The following is a 13,302-nucleotide window of genomic DNA, read 5'->3' as shown; positions in this document are numbered from 1 at the left end:
ACAAAATTAGCTCACTTGCAAATATTAGCTCGTAAAATTTCCCTTGCCAATGAAGGAGGCAATATGCTAGATTTTATAGATCAACATCCAAACCTTCACTTTCTATGGCTCTGCCTATGGCTTCATTTTCTTCACTAAGTCAAGTGTTTCCCCTTTGTATTACATTGTCCACTCTTGCACATAGGCAATGACAACTTGTATGTTCTTGAGAGTGTTAACAAATTCTTTGCTATGCTGCTATAAGGCATGAAAATGGACAACTTCTTTATGTACTGTGACAAGCCCATTATAAAGGTTCTGCATGGTTTCTCCAAGTGTTGATACTTCAACAAGTATTGCTGCTCTCATCTCCTCTGAGTAAACTTGTGTAGAAAGCGCATTTTGCACTGCTGCGTGGAGTTTTTCTACCTCTTTCTTTGCAACCTGGAAGTTTTGTGCCATTTGCTCATTCTCGGCCGTCAAATACTAGACATTTAATATTTTTGCTCATGTATAGGCCAAGTTAGCTTCGATAATGGAATTTGGATGCTTTGTGGTGTCCCACACTATCACCCTTTCTCTAATGAATGTAGGTGATGTGTGATCATCCAGAAAGTGATTTCTATGTTCTTGTATAATTCTCCTTTGGAACTCATTGAATGATAGATTGTACAGATCCATTCCTGGATCATCATTAAGAATAAAAACATCCCCTTGCTCGCTCGAGGCTGGCTCTGCTGCTGGAGGTGGTGGAGACAGAGAGATGACCTATGGTGCTCTCGAAATCAAATCAACATCTTCATTATGTGGTTCCTTTTCCATCTCCATATATGTTACTTTTATCAATTACTCAATCTTCTGTGAAATCTCCCAATCCTGCATTTTTTTACTTTCCTCCTCAGGTACTGGTTGTTCCTGTTCTTACTCTTCAACCTGTATTGACGTTGTTTCCTCTATCATAGCTCCTTTCCTTTTTTATTCTTCCTAATTTTGCTTCTCTTCTCATTCTTTCCTCCTCAACTCCTATTCTTCCTTCAGCTTCTACTCCGTCTCTTGTAGCTTTAGTTCTAATTTCTAAAACTATGCTTTTGTCTCTTTCTCTGCTTTGCTCTCTACAACCTTTGCTTCCTCTTTTCTTCTTCTTCCAAAGCTGCTTTCAAAATAATAATATCTTCTTTAATTTTGTACCTTTTTTCTCCCTCTAGACTTTCAGAAATATTCCTCTTTCCCTTCTCCTGCAAGGGGTTACTGCCTTCTGCTGCTGCTACTTCCAGAATTTCTACCATATGTGGAGCAGCCTATGAATTCCGTGCTAAGCTAACCAATTCATTGATTATGGAGGCATTGTATCAATATCTCTAAGGGTCCTCGTCTGGCCAATGAAATTACCTACCGATCCACAAAAAGTAAACTTTCATATAGTATTCCTTGCAAATATTGTTGGGATCATACAGATTAAAGTCTCGAGTACTGAATTCAAATCTCACTATCTCCTTAGCCTTGACATCCAAAACTTTCAAGTTATTTATCTTGTATAATCCAATCTAAAAAGGAAGAGCGGGCCATGGTTCTTTCTTCTTCCTGTGCAGCATTGCTGACAACCCTGTGGTGAGATGGTATGATACTTCTTGCATGATAAGTTTTTCAGTGGCATACCTTGGTAAGACATGCATAGACTTCTCTGCCAAACACTTTAATGAAGGTTCCACATAGTGAGGCATACCAATCTACGATGTATGCTAATGCCTGCATTGTTTCTCATGACATGCAAGGTGGATCTTATTGAAAGATAATCTTGTATAGTGGGATGATGAAGTGGTCAGTTAGTTGTGCCATTACTCCTCGATAATTTCATTTTGAAAGAAAATTGTAATAGATGTGCATGGAAGTTTCTCATGGTGTCCATGTCAATTCATGCCAGGGAACTGCTGTTGCACATAGATTTCATCCAATAAGTATTTAGACTTATGGAACCATTCTCTCTCACCCTTGGGTAGATTCTGAGCATGTGCTACATGGGCCTTCAATTGTCTAGCCAATAGATATGACCAATTTAACGACCTCCCATCATTCACCAATTGGTCTAATAAGACTATCCACCCATCAAGAAAGGTTTCCATGCTCTCTTGACCATGGATTCTGCAAGAAAAGATAACCTAGTGCTGGTAAGCATTCCTGAAGGACTTTGTCTTGCACACATGGGTGGGTGTTTGTCGAAACTTCGATGGCTCTTTCACCCTACTGACAATGTCTCTTTTGTTCACATAGATATGGGTTGCATAAAAGAGTGAGTCTGTGCACTCTATTGGCTTGGTAAAGTGATACATTTATTGAAAGTATTCTGCCCAGAAGGTGGAAAGCTTCTACCTGCTGGCACTGCTCGATGTCATGGTCTTCACATCAATGTGTGACACACTCCAATTGATGAAATCGGCACATGGGAAGGTGGTATACCTACACGAAAACTTATATAGCCTTGATTGCTTGATGATGAGGTAAACCTGTTGGTCCTTAAGTTTGCATCAAAGTCCTTTGCAAAAGCATCTTTCATTTCCTACCATGTTAATGATGATCCCTTTTCTATAAACAAATGAGTATTTGCACACACTGGAAAATCAATTGATGTTTTCTCAACTACTTCCCCGTACTTCTCTTAGTGGTTTCCTTTGAAGCATCTCTCTTAGATGCCATGGTTATACTGATTGTTGGAGAGGTGCTCAAAAAATGCTATACCTATGCAACATAAAGGACACTCATGGCAAGAAAATGCCAGTCTTAAGAAAATCTACTTACAAGGCATGTTGAAGCAACAAATTGAGCATCATATGGGGAGGATTACACAATTTTTGTTAAAATTTGGGTACCAAAGGACAAGTGGTTCCCTAAGGCTTTGATCTTTGGTCTAGGGAAAAGTGTCCAAATTTATTTTTTACTTTTCTCCTAAAGTGACTTTATAAGTGGTAAAGTCAATTTAATTTAAAAGTGCCTTTATAAGTGGTAGAGTTACATTATAATTTAGAAGTGACTTTATAAGTGATAAAGTTACATTCTAATTTAAAGGAGACTTTATTAAAGTCAATGAAGAATTAGAAAGTGAAAAAGTGACTATGGAAATAAAAGGCTAAGTGGGTCTTTATTTAAGTGGATAAGTTAAAAAATAGAAAGTGAGAATTAAATGCACATTTATTCTCACCCTTAGATTTAAATGAATCTCATCCATTAGATCTTAGGGTAACCCAAAAGTTCATTTAGAGAATAAAAGGAAAAGAGAAGAGGAAAATATTTTCATTCTTTCATGAGCATTTGAGAGAAGAGAAGAGAGAGCAAGGAGAAAAATTTTGAGCGGCGAGGAAGTGAAGGAGAGCAGCAAGAAGACATTTCAACAAATCTGAGTAGCAACATTTATTGGCATGCATCCTAAGGCAAAACCATACAACAGGAGAAAGGCACAAATATCAAGGAAGAGGGACATCACAAAAATCAAGGAATATGGACAGCAGCAAGGGCACGAATTTCAAGGTAGATTTGGGCACGAGTTTTAAGGCAGCCATGCTGCTGAAATCCATACAGTCCGTACAACAAGTTTTGGGCATGTTTTTTGAGGCTGGTCGTAGAACATTTAATGTTGTTTTATTGTTGGAATTTTTTATGTTTTGGCTGTTTGCTGATTGGCACGATTTTTGAGGCAGAGTGAAAGCACAGAAATCAAGATAAGTTGTCTTTTGTGGTTGCTGGAATTTTTACTGTGTATTTGAGTTTCTCTATAAAAGAATTTTCAGAAATAAAGAAGAGTTCTCAAATTGGTTTTCCACAAGAGTTGTAGGGGGTTTTTCCAGGGTCACATTGACCAAAAATCACTATGTTATTTTGTGTGTCACTGTCATAATTTTGTTGTGTTTTATTTCTGGAATTTTAGCAGTTGTGAAATCTCTAAATTTGTGTTTTTAGAAAATTATTGTCATTTCCAGATTTTAGAGTTTGGATTTAAAACTAAATGCATGGAGTGATAAGGAAAACTAATAACCAGAGTGGGGGTTGAAATTTCTTCATGGTATTAGAGCTTGGTTGGCTGAAAAGTGCAGTTTGGGACAACAAAGTGAAAATTACATTAAGCTGATTTTTACATAGAAAACATAAACCTTTACCACAGATTTGAAAATTTTAGTTTGGTAGGATAGTGAAACATGTCTTTGGGTTTGAGAGTTGAAGACAGGTTGGATGGGCAGAACAACTACAATGCATGGAAGGAGAGAATCCAGAGCATCTTTGAGGAAGCAGAAGTCTGGGGCATTATGGTAAATACCACATAGAACACAGTAGTAGTACCTGTTGACCCTGTACAGTTGGCATAGTTTAACAAAAAGAATGTTAAGGAAAAAAGATTGATTCTGGAAGGAATCAAAGACCATGGCATTCTTCATATGAGAGGAAAGACTTAAGCACACGAGATGTGGACAACTTTGACCAGTCTTTACCAGAGGTCAAATGAAAATAGAAAAATGGTCCTAAAGGAGAAACTGAAGGCCATTAAAATGGCTAAGGCTGACAGTGTTACAACATACCTCACAAAGATCACTTTATTGAGAGATCAGTTGGCAATCGTACATGATATCATTGAGCCCGCTGAGTTGGTGAGGATTGCTTTGAATGGTCTTCCCAAGACTTGGGAGAATTTTGTGGATGACATTGTTACACGGGAAAACCTTCGTGATTGGGTCAGGTTGTGGGATGATTGCATTCAGAATGAGATCATAAAGAACCATCTTGGGGCAACGAAATAGGTGGAAGAGGATGAAAATGTGGTATTGTTAGCAAGAGGCAAGAAGGGCAGAGAAAAGAAGCAAGCTTCCAATAGTGGAGGCAAAGGCAAAGGTAAAGGAAAGCAACAGAACAAGGAGAAGGACTATTCCAAAGTCAAATGTTGGAATTATCAAAAGTTGGGACACTATGCTGTTGTGTGTCTGGAGAGGAAGAACAAGAAAGGGAAAGAAAAACCCATGGAAACTTCTGTAGAGATAGAGAGCTTCTTAGAAATATTTTATCAAGAGATTGCGTTCATATCTTGTGAGGCCACTAGTTCAGGATCACCTGCCATATAGGTTCAGAGGGAGTGTGCATTCCCTGCTACTAGCATAACATCTTCTAGCATTTGGTATGTTGACAGTGATGCTTCCTGCCACATGATAGGAGTTAGAGAGTACTTCTCAGAGCTTTCAGAGGGTGATACTGATATGGGGGTAGTACTTGGTGATGACAACATTGTTAGAGCATTCGGTGTGGGTACATTGACATTTGATAGGGGACCCAAACCTCCCTTGAAAGTGTCAGATGTTATATATGCGCTTGGAATGAAGAATAACCTGACATCTATCTCAGCACTTAAGGATAGACGGTATGATGTGTTGTTCAGGAGAGGGCAGGTGCTTATATATCCTAGGGGAACTCCAACTTCTTCAGCTAGAGAGATTGGTTTGTGCCGTGCCAAGGTGTACAAGTTCTCATCCAACCCCTGATGGCATTGAGTAGCAGCACTGAAGACATGACCGACATCAGATCTAGCAGTTTAGAGTTGTGTGAGATTTGGCACTGCAGGATGGGGCACATGTTTCATGGGGCCTTTAGTATATTGCGGAAGATCACCATCGGTGTGCTAGATTTTAGTTCTAATCACCTTGATATATGTAAAGGATGTGCTATGGGGAAGTTTGCTAGATCCCCTTTTCCCAGCAGTGACAACAGAGCGACCAAGATCCTTGACTTGATACATACCAATGTGAGTGGTCAGATATTTCATGTATCATTGAGTGGCTATGAGTACTATGTTTTATTCATTGATGACCACTCCTGGAAGACCTAGATTTATTTCTTGAAGACCAAAAGTGAGGTCTTCAAGTGGTTTCAAGAGTTCAAAGTTCTTGCGGAGACTTAGATAGGGAGGAAGATCAAGGTCCTCAAGTCAGACAATGGAGGGGAGTATACCCTTGGTGAGTTTTTTGATTTTTGTTCTGAGGCAGGCATTAGAAGGGAGTTCACAATTCCTTACAACCCCCAACAGAATGGGGTTGCAGAGAGGAAGAATGGATCCATTGCAGGGGTTGCCAAAGCCATGCTTCATGATCAGGGGTTACCTTTATTTTTATGGGCAGAGGCCTACAACACTGTTGTGTACTTTCAGAACAGGAGTCCACATTGTGCCTTGGGGAATGTGACTCCGGAGGAGGCTTTTTTTGGGAAGAAGCCTGATGTTGGGCACTTTTGCATCTTTGTGTGACTTACATATTCCTATGTCCCCAAGGAGAATAAGACCAAGCTAGAGTCCACTGTAAACAAGGGCATCTTTGTTGGTTATAGAGAGACCTCAAAATCTTATCAGATTTATATTCCTACGCAGAGGAAACTGGTTGTTAGGCAGGATGTGAAGTTCGAGGAGGAGAGAGCTTTCAAGAGGTCACGGGAGTTAGAGTATCTAGAGTCACCAGACCCTCAAGAGAAGCTGAGTCAGCGACAGGGATCTAGTGGTAAGGGATCATGAGGCACATCGATTACAGTGTCAGGTCCATCAGTGAGCAGTGGCTCTTAGAGTCAGGGGGGTGGTTCTTTGGGTAGCATGTAGGGCAATCCGTAGAGTAGTTCATAGGGTAGTTCACTAATGGACAGTTCACACGGTATTTCAGCATCTACAAGCACAGATTCAGGCATGAGGTCAGTTGGCAAGCCTTCAGGACTTAAGGCTTCTGATGATGATGAGGATTCTTTCACTACGATGGGAGACGTATGCTAAGGGAGGAGGAACCCCAAGGGGCTTCAAGATACCTTGTGCAAATCCACATCAATTTTTGGGCCAAAGAGACAGGTTAGAGAGAGTAAACCACTTGAGCGGTTATGTAGTTACATGGCATTGGTAATAAGTATTGTTGACTTTGAGCCTTCTAGTTATAAGGAGGTAGCCAACTAGCAGGTCTAGAGAGAGGCCATGATGGAGGAGTATTCTTCTATCATGAAGAACGATGTTTGGGAGGTAGTGTTGAGGCCAGAAGGTAAATCAGTTGTTACTTCCAGATGGCTCTACAAGATAAATCATGCTACAGATGGCAACATCGAGAAGTTCAAATCTTGATTTGTGGTGAGAGGGTTCTCACAGGTAGAGAGAGTTGACTATGAGGAGACCTTCGCTCCCATAGATCGGTATACATCTATTCACTCCATTACATCGATTGCAGCAGAGACGGGTTGGAAGATCCACCAGATGGATGTGAAGACTGCATTTCTCAATGGCTTCATTTAGGAGGAGGTTTATATTGAGTAGCCACAGGGATTTGAGGTGCATGGGAAGGAATCCCATGTATGCAGATTGAAAAAGGCACTCTATGGCCTGAAGCAAGCTCCTAGAGCTTGGTACTTGAGGATGTACATACTTGCAGCAGTTGAGTTTCACAAAGAGTGACGCTGATCCGAACCTATACTTCATTGTGGTGGGTGAGAAGCCCCTCATTTTGGCATTGTAGGTTGATGACTTGATCATCACTAGTGCAGAGAGACTCATTGAGGGCTGCAAGAGAGATCTTGCTTCAGAGTTTGAGATGAAGAATATTGGCTTGATGGATTATTTTTTGGGATTGGAGTTGTGGTAGGAGGAGGGGCATTTCTTCTTGGGACAAGGGAAGTACATTATGGATATTCTTAGCAGATTTCACATGGAGGACTGTAAACTCATGTCTACACCTATGATCACTAACTGGAAGAAGATTCACACTTCTGATTCTGAGTTGGTGGGTCCTACTCTAGACAGATAACTAATTGGTTGTTCGATGTATTTGGTCAACACTCGACCAAATATATGTTTTGCAGTTAACACTATGAGTCAGTTCATGTGTGAGCCTAGAAGAGTGCATTGGGTGGCTGCAAAACACATTCTTCGTTACTTGTAGGGGACTGTGGATTTTGGTTTGGATTATAGACAGGGTGATGGAGTGAGACTGGCAGGGTACACAGATTCAGATTGGGGAGTTTTTGCTTCAGATAGGAAGAGTACTTCCAGGTGCTTTTTTGTGTTGGGTTTGGCAGTTGTGTCGTGGATCAGCCGGAAACAACAGTCACCTGCATTGAGTTCGTCTGAGGCAGAGTATATGGTGGCTAGTTTTGCTATTTGTGAGGCCCTATGGCTTCACAAGATGTTGTTTGGTCTATTTGGTCAGGCATTGAGACCTTCAGTAATTTATTGTGATAATCAGAGTTGCATAAAACTCACGAAGAATCCAATTTTTCATGACAGGTCAAAGCATATTGAGATCAAGTATCACTTGATTAGAGACTATGTCCAAAAGGGAGCTGTTAATCTTCAGTACATTTCCACAAATATGCAGGTATCGGACATTTTCACCAAATCCTTACCACGGGGCAAGCATGTCTACTTCAGAGACAAGATGGGAATGGTGAGGAACACTTTCCTAAGTAAGAGGGAGTGTAAAAAAATGGGTACCAGAGGACAAGTGGTTCCCTAAGGCTTTGATAGTTGGCCTAGGGAAACGTGTCCAAATTTATTTTTTATTTTTCTCCTAAAGTGACTTTATAAGTGGTAAAGTCAATTTAATTTAAAAGTGACTTTATAAGTGGTATAGTTACATTATAATTTAAAAGTGACTTTATAAGTGATAAAGTTACATTCTAATTTAAAGGTGACTTTATTAAAGTCAATGAAGAATTAGAAAATGAAAAAGTGACTATGGAAATAAAAGGCTAAGTGGGTGAGTTAAAAAATAGAAAGTGAGAATTAAATGCACATTTATTCTCATCCTTAGATTTAAATGAATCTCAGCCATTAGATCTTAGGGTAACCCAAAAGGTCATTTAGAGAATAAAAGGAGAAGAGAGAAGGAAAATATTTTCATTCTTTCATGAGCATTTGAGAGAAAGAGAAGAGAGAGCACGGAGAAAATTTCTGAGCAGTGAGGAAGTGAACGAGAGCAACAAGAAGACATTTCAATAAATCTAGGTAGCAACATTTACTGGCATGCATCCCAAGGAAAAACCGTACAACAGGAGAAAGGCACAGATATTGAGGAAGAGGGATAAAACAGAAATCAAGGAAGAGGGACGAAAACAAGGGCACAAATTTCAAGGGAGATTTGGGCATGAATTTCGAGGCAGCAGTACAACTGAAAATTTTATTGTTGGATTTCTTATTTGTTTTGGTTGTTTGCTGATTGTCATTATTTTTGAGGTGGAGTGTAAGCATGAAAATCGAGATAAGTTGTAATTTTTGGTTGCTGGAATTTTTAATGTGTATTTCAGTTTCTATGTAAAAGCATTTTCAGAAATAAAGAAGAGCTCTCAAACTGGTTTTCCCCAAGATTTGTAGGGGGTTTCTCCAGGGTCGCATTGACCAAAAATCACTGTGTTATTTTGTGTGTGGCTGTCATAATTTTGTTGTGCTTTATTTATGCAATTTCAACAATTGTGAAATCTCTAAATTTGTGTTTTCAGAAAATTATTGTCATTTCTAGATTTTAGAATTTTTATCATGCTTAGATTTAAAACTAAATGCATGGAGTGATAAGGAAAACTGATAACCAGAGTGGGGGTTGAAATTTCTTCAATTTTCTCTCGCAAGAGGGACTAACTACCTATGGGAACTATGCACTGTGTAGTCCTAGTAGCCAAGGTGGAAGCTTGTGGCTTACGACTGCGTAATGCACAGTTCAGCCTGGGTAAAGGCCTGGGAGAGACTACGCATTATGTAGTCTCAGTGTCCAAGAAGACAGACTAGTTCTTGGAAATGCAAAGTGTGTAGTTGGAGCTAGCTTGGACTACACACTACGCAATTTTAGAGGCCAAGTTTGTGGCTTGAGCCTTAGGATTGCACAGTGCTAGTTGGGTAATGTGAAAACCGACCAAGGGAAATCCAAATCTTCCCAAGGGAAGTGTGAAAAATGAGCATATTTGAGAGATAGTGTGAAGCTGAGTGAAAATATGACTAAGTGAAAGTAAACTCATGTGAATAAAGTGTAGCTAATTAATCAAATGGATGAAAAATGAAGTAAGTGTGGAGAGTCGCTACAACGACAATTGTTGGTGCAAAAAAGGAAAACTAACGTGACACTTGGGAAAGTAAATCTAAAACTTAAAACATCACTTCTATAAGTTAAAACAAGTAAAAACACCAATAACCATGAAGAGAAACAAGTGAAACAACACTCACAGAAGGTAGACGATAAAAGGCGACAGAAAAATGGTAAAAGATGACAAAATAAAAACTCACTCGGAAAAGTGATGACAATGGTGCTGAAGGTTCCTTGATCTCTAGATCTCGAATATTGAGTGAAAAAATGAGCTCTAGAAGCATTGATTAAATATATTTGGATAAATTAGGGTTTATGATGTGCATACCTAAAATCAAGGGAAAGTGACACATGGCGAAAGTTTCTAAAAATAGTGCAATTGCCTCCTTCGGGATACTAAAAATGGGTCCTTATTTTTTTAGGGATGCTTTTTTCTTTTTCTTTTTTTGGGGAAAATTGCCATGCAGACTGTTAGGAAGGACTGCGCAGTTCTGGGGAACTAGGAAACATTTTGGCTCAGTGCAATATGCAGTTTCTCAACTTAGTGATGTTTGCACAATTTTTAGGCTCAATATTGGGCTTCCTCCCATGATTGCAAAATTTTTGAGCTCAAGGATGATTGGTAGTCATGACTGTGCAATTCCCATCAAGGCTTCTTGCCCTCAAGGATTGCACAATTTGTGGAGGCAAGACTAGAATGACTGTGAGACCAAGTTGTGAGATGAACATGTGACTTAGAAGAATCAACTAAGTAAACAAACACAAGAAAAATGAAACGATAAGTCTCAATTGAAGCATGGATATCTGGATTAATGCAATATGAACTAACGTGGATGAGAAGGGAGCCACCAAAATTGAATCATAGGAAAAAAATTTGGAGGGTGGTTGTAGCCGCTACAACTAGGAGATATATGAGGAAATTAATAACATGAATTTCAAACTAAATAGAATCATTCCTTAGAGAGATTCATCAATGAAGTTTCCAAGTAAATAAAAAAAGTGGATATGAAAGAGGCAAAACAAGATGATCATTCTTATTTCCTATGACTACTTGTGCATTTGATCCCAAATGGTATATGCCAAGATCTTATAGTGCTAATGGTATATATGTTTTAAGTGGAAAGAATGTCTTTCTCAAACCATATAGAAGATATACATTAATGATGATGTAAGGATAAATTGAAAAAGTTCATAGATTTTGTAGAACTAAGCAGCTTTAGTTGCACAATTATTACAAAGAAAGATATGGAAAATGAGGTGCAGGTTAGTCCCATAAGGTGGTGGTGAACCAACATTCAACAAAGCATGTTGTTGCATGCCGGTTACACAAAAACATGCAATAACACTTGCTGCAACTTCTGCCACATTTTCATTTGTATTGTTAAGAAGGGTTAGTAGTGTATCCATTCTTTGACATTGAAGCATATATGTTTTTGGAGCAAGTGTTGACTAGAAAATTATTTTTAAGGATCTAACACCAACCTCCACAACCTGAGATCAAACAATTTAATGTTTTCAACAACAAGACATAGGCATGCCATCTTTTACAATGCAAGTTATGGATCTAGATGCAAGGCAACGAATCACTAGATTTAGACCCTAACATTTCGAAGATGGAACAAATATATATTTCACATCCACTTCACAAAGTACCTAATCTTGAGTATTTGTTCTATGTGGGTTGTCATGGGTTACTCTGTTGCTCCATGCAGGAGGGCCACCATTTGTATGAAAAAAATCCCATTTCATGTTTTAAGTTTAACATGAAATTCATCCCTGATGGGTTCCCACTCAATAGATGAATCCAACCTTGGTGGTACAATCTGCAAGACCTTCTTCTATGACATCCCCAAAAGAAATGGTTACCTCTGTTGGTGTCAAGTATTAGTTATAGCATATTTTTAATATTATCATAGAATCACCTTCAATAAATTCAACTTTCCATATTGCATTTAGTTTTGCACTATCTCTATCCTAAGTAACTGTCTCCTCATCCTGATTTTCCTAAATATATTTGTCGTGATGGCTTCTAAGTCATGCTAACATTGCCTTCTCAAAAAAAATTTACTCACTAAGCAACAACTCATACTCTGTAACAGGAAACAATGAAAAATAGTAGTTTGAAGAAAACTACCGCCACAAGTTATGTAAACATCAACAAAAAAAAATGTTTATGGAACTATGGATATATAGAAACAAAAAAAACCTATTGCGAATAAATCCGATTCTAGAAAGAAGTAAAATAATTTCGCAAAAAATTGAGGAAAACTATAACATTTTTAAAAATGCGAACACATGTAGTACCTTTGAGGCTCAAGTGAGATTATCACCATTGTCACCAACTTATATCTTGAGCACTAACTTATGTGCCTTAACATTTCAAAGATGGAACAAATATTTCCATCACATCAACTTCTCGAAGTACTCCATCTTGAGTAGCTACTCTTGAAGAATTCAAATTTCATAAAGAAGCAAAACAATTTCAAAAAACTTTGGGGAAAACTATAATATATTTTAAAATGCAAACACATGCAGTACCTTCGAGGCTCGAATGAGCCGATCACCACTCTCACCAACTAATATGTTGAGCACCAACTTCTACACCTTATTTTCCCTCATGGGATTGTTTAGTTTCTTCTCTGCTGCCTAGAAACAAAGACATGACGACCTTCAAATGAAAACCTCTCGCAGCTACTGGTGGGCACACCTATTTTAAAATCTTAACTGGAAATACTGAAAGGGTTATCTCAAAATAGTGAGAATATACAATTTCATTTAGCAACCTATAGTTTAAGGGCTTGAAATTAAATCAAAATGGAAAAAACACAAACCGTTTTAGATGTTGTTCTACTATTCCTTCCCCTTCTTCTATTGATACCGCAACAAATAGGTTCACATAACTATTCAAAACCCTAGAATGACTTTAAATACATAAGCATGACAAATACTAGGCACGTAATAAAACAAAACATGTGGAATCAAAATGTTGTGAAGGCGGTCGATATGATAGCGCATGTCACGGAAGCTTCTAGTTGAGATGATAATAATCTAATGGATCATATTACTCTAATCATCTAACAAAATGATCTAAGAGCTCATGAACACAGTGGTATGGGAGGGGAGTTCTTCTCAAAGGGAACACCTTATGGCATAATAATAATAATAATAATAATAATAATATTTAAACATTTAAACTTTAAATAATATAATTTTAATGTGATTTCCATGTTTATCCCAAAAAATTATGGTGATAATGATACCAAAA

The 13,302-nt window shown here is 38.4% G+C and overlaps 1 pseudogene; it reads right to left on the bottom strand.

The window, feature by feature from the left end:
• The window catches only part of LOC149213618 (large ribosomal subunit protein uL5z-like), a 29,579-nt pseudogene extending 16,902 nt beyond the window's left edge, over positions 1 to 12,677 (bottom strand).
• Positions 12,678 to 13,302: the final 625 nt, after the last annotated feature.

The sequence above is a fragment of the Pinus tabuliformis genome, chromosome 1_1, assembly GCF_031772625.1.
Source record: "Pinus tabuliformis cultivar Carrire ecotype Pingquan chromosome 1_1, CPIR1, whole genome shotgun sequence".
Lineage (NCBI taxonomy): Eukaryota > Viridiplantae > Streptophyta > Pinopsida > Pinales > Pinaceae > Pinus > Pinus tabuliformis.
Note: the sequence above shows the minus strand (reverse complement) of the source record. Positions and strands in the feature narration are given on the sequence as shown.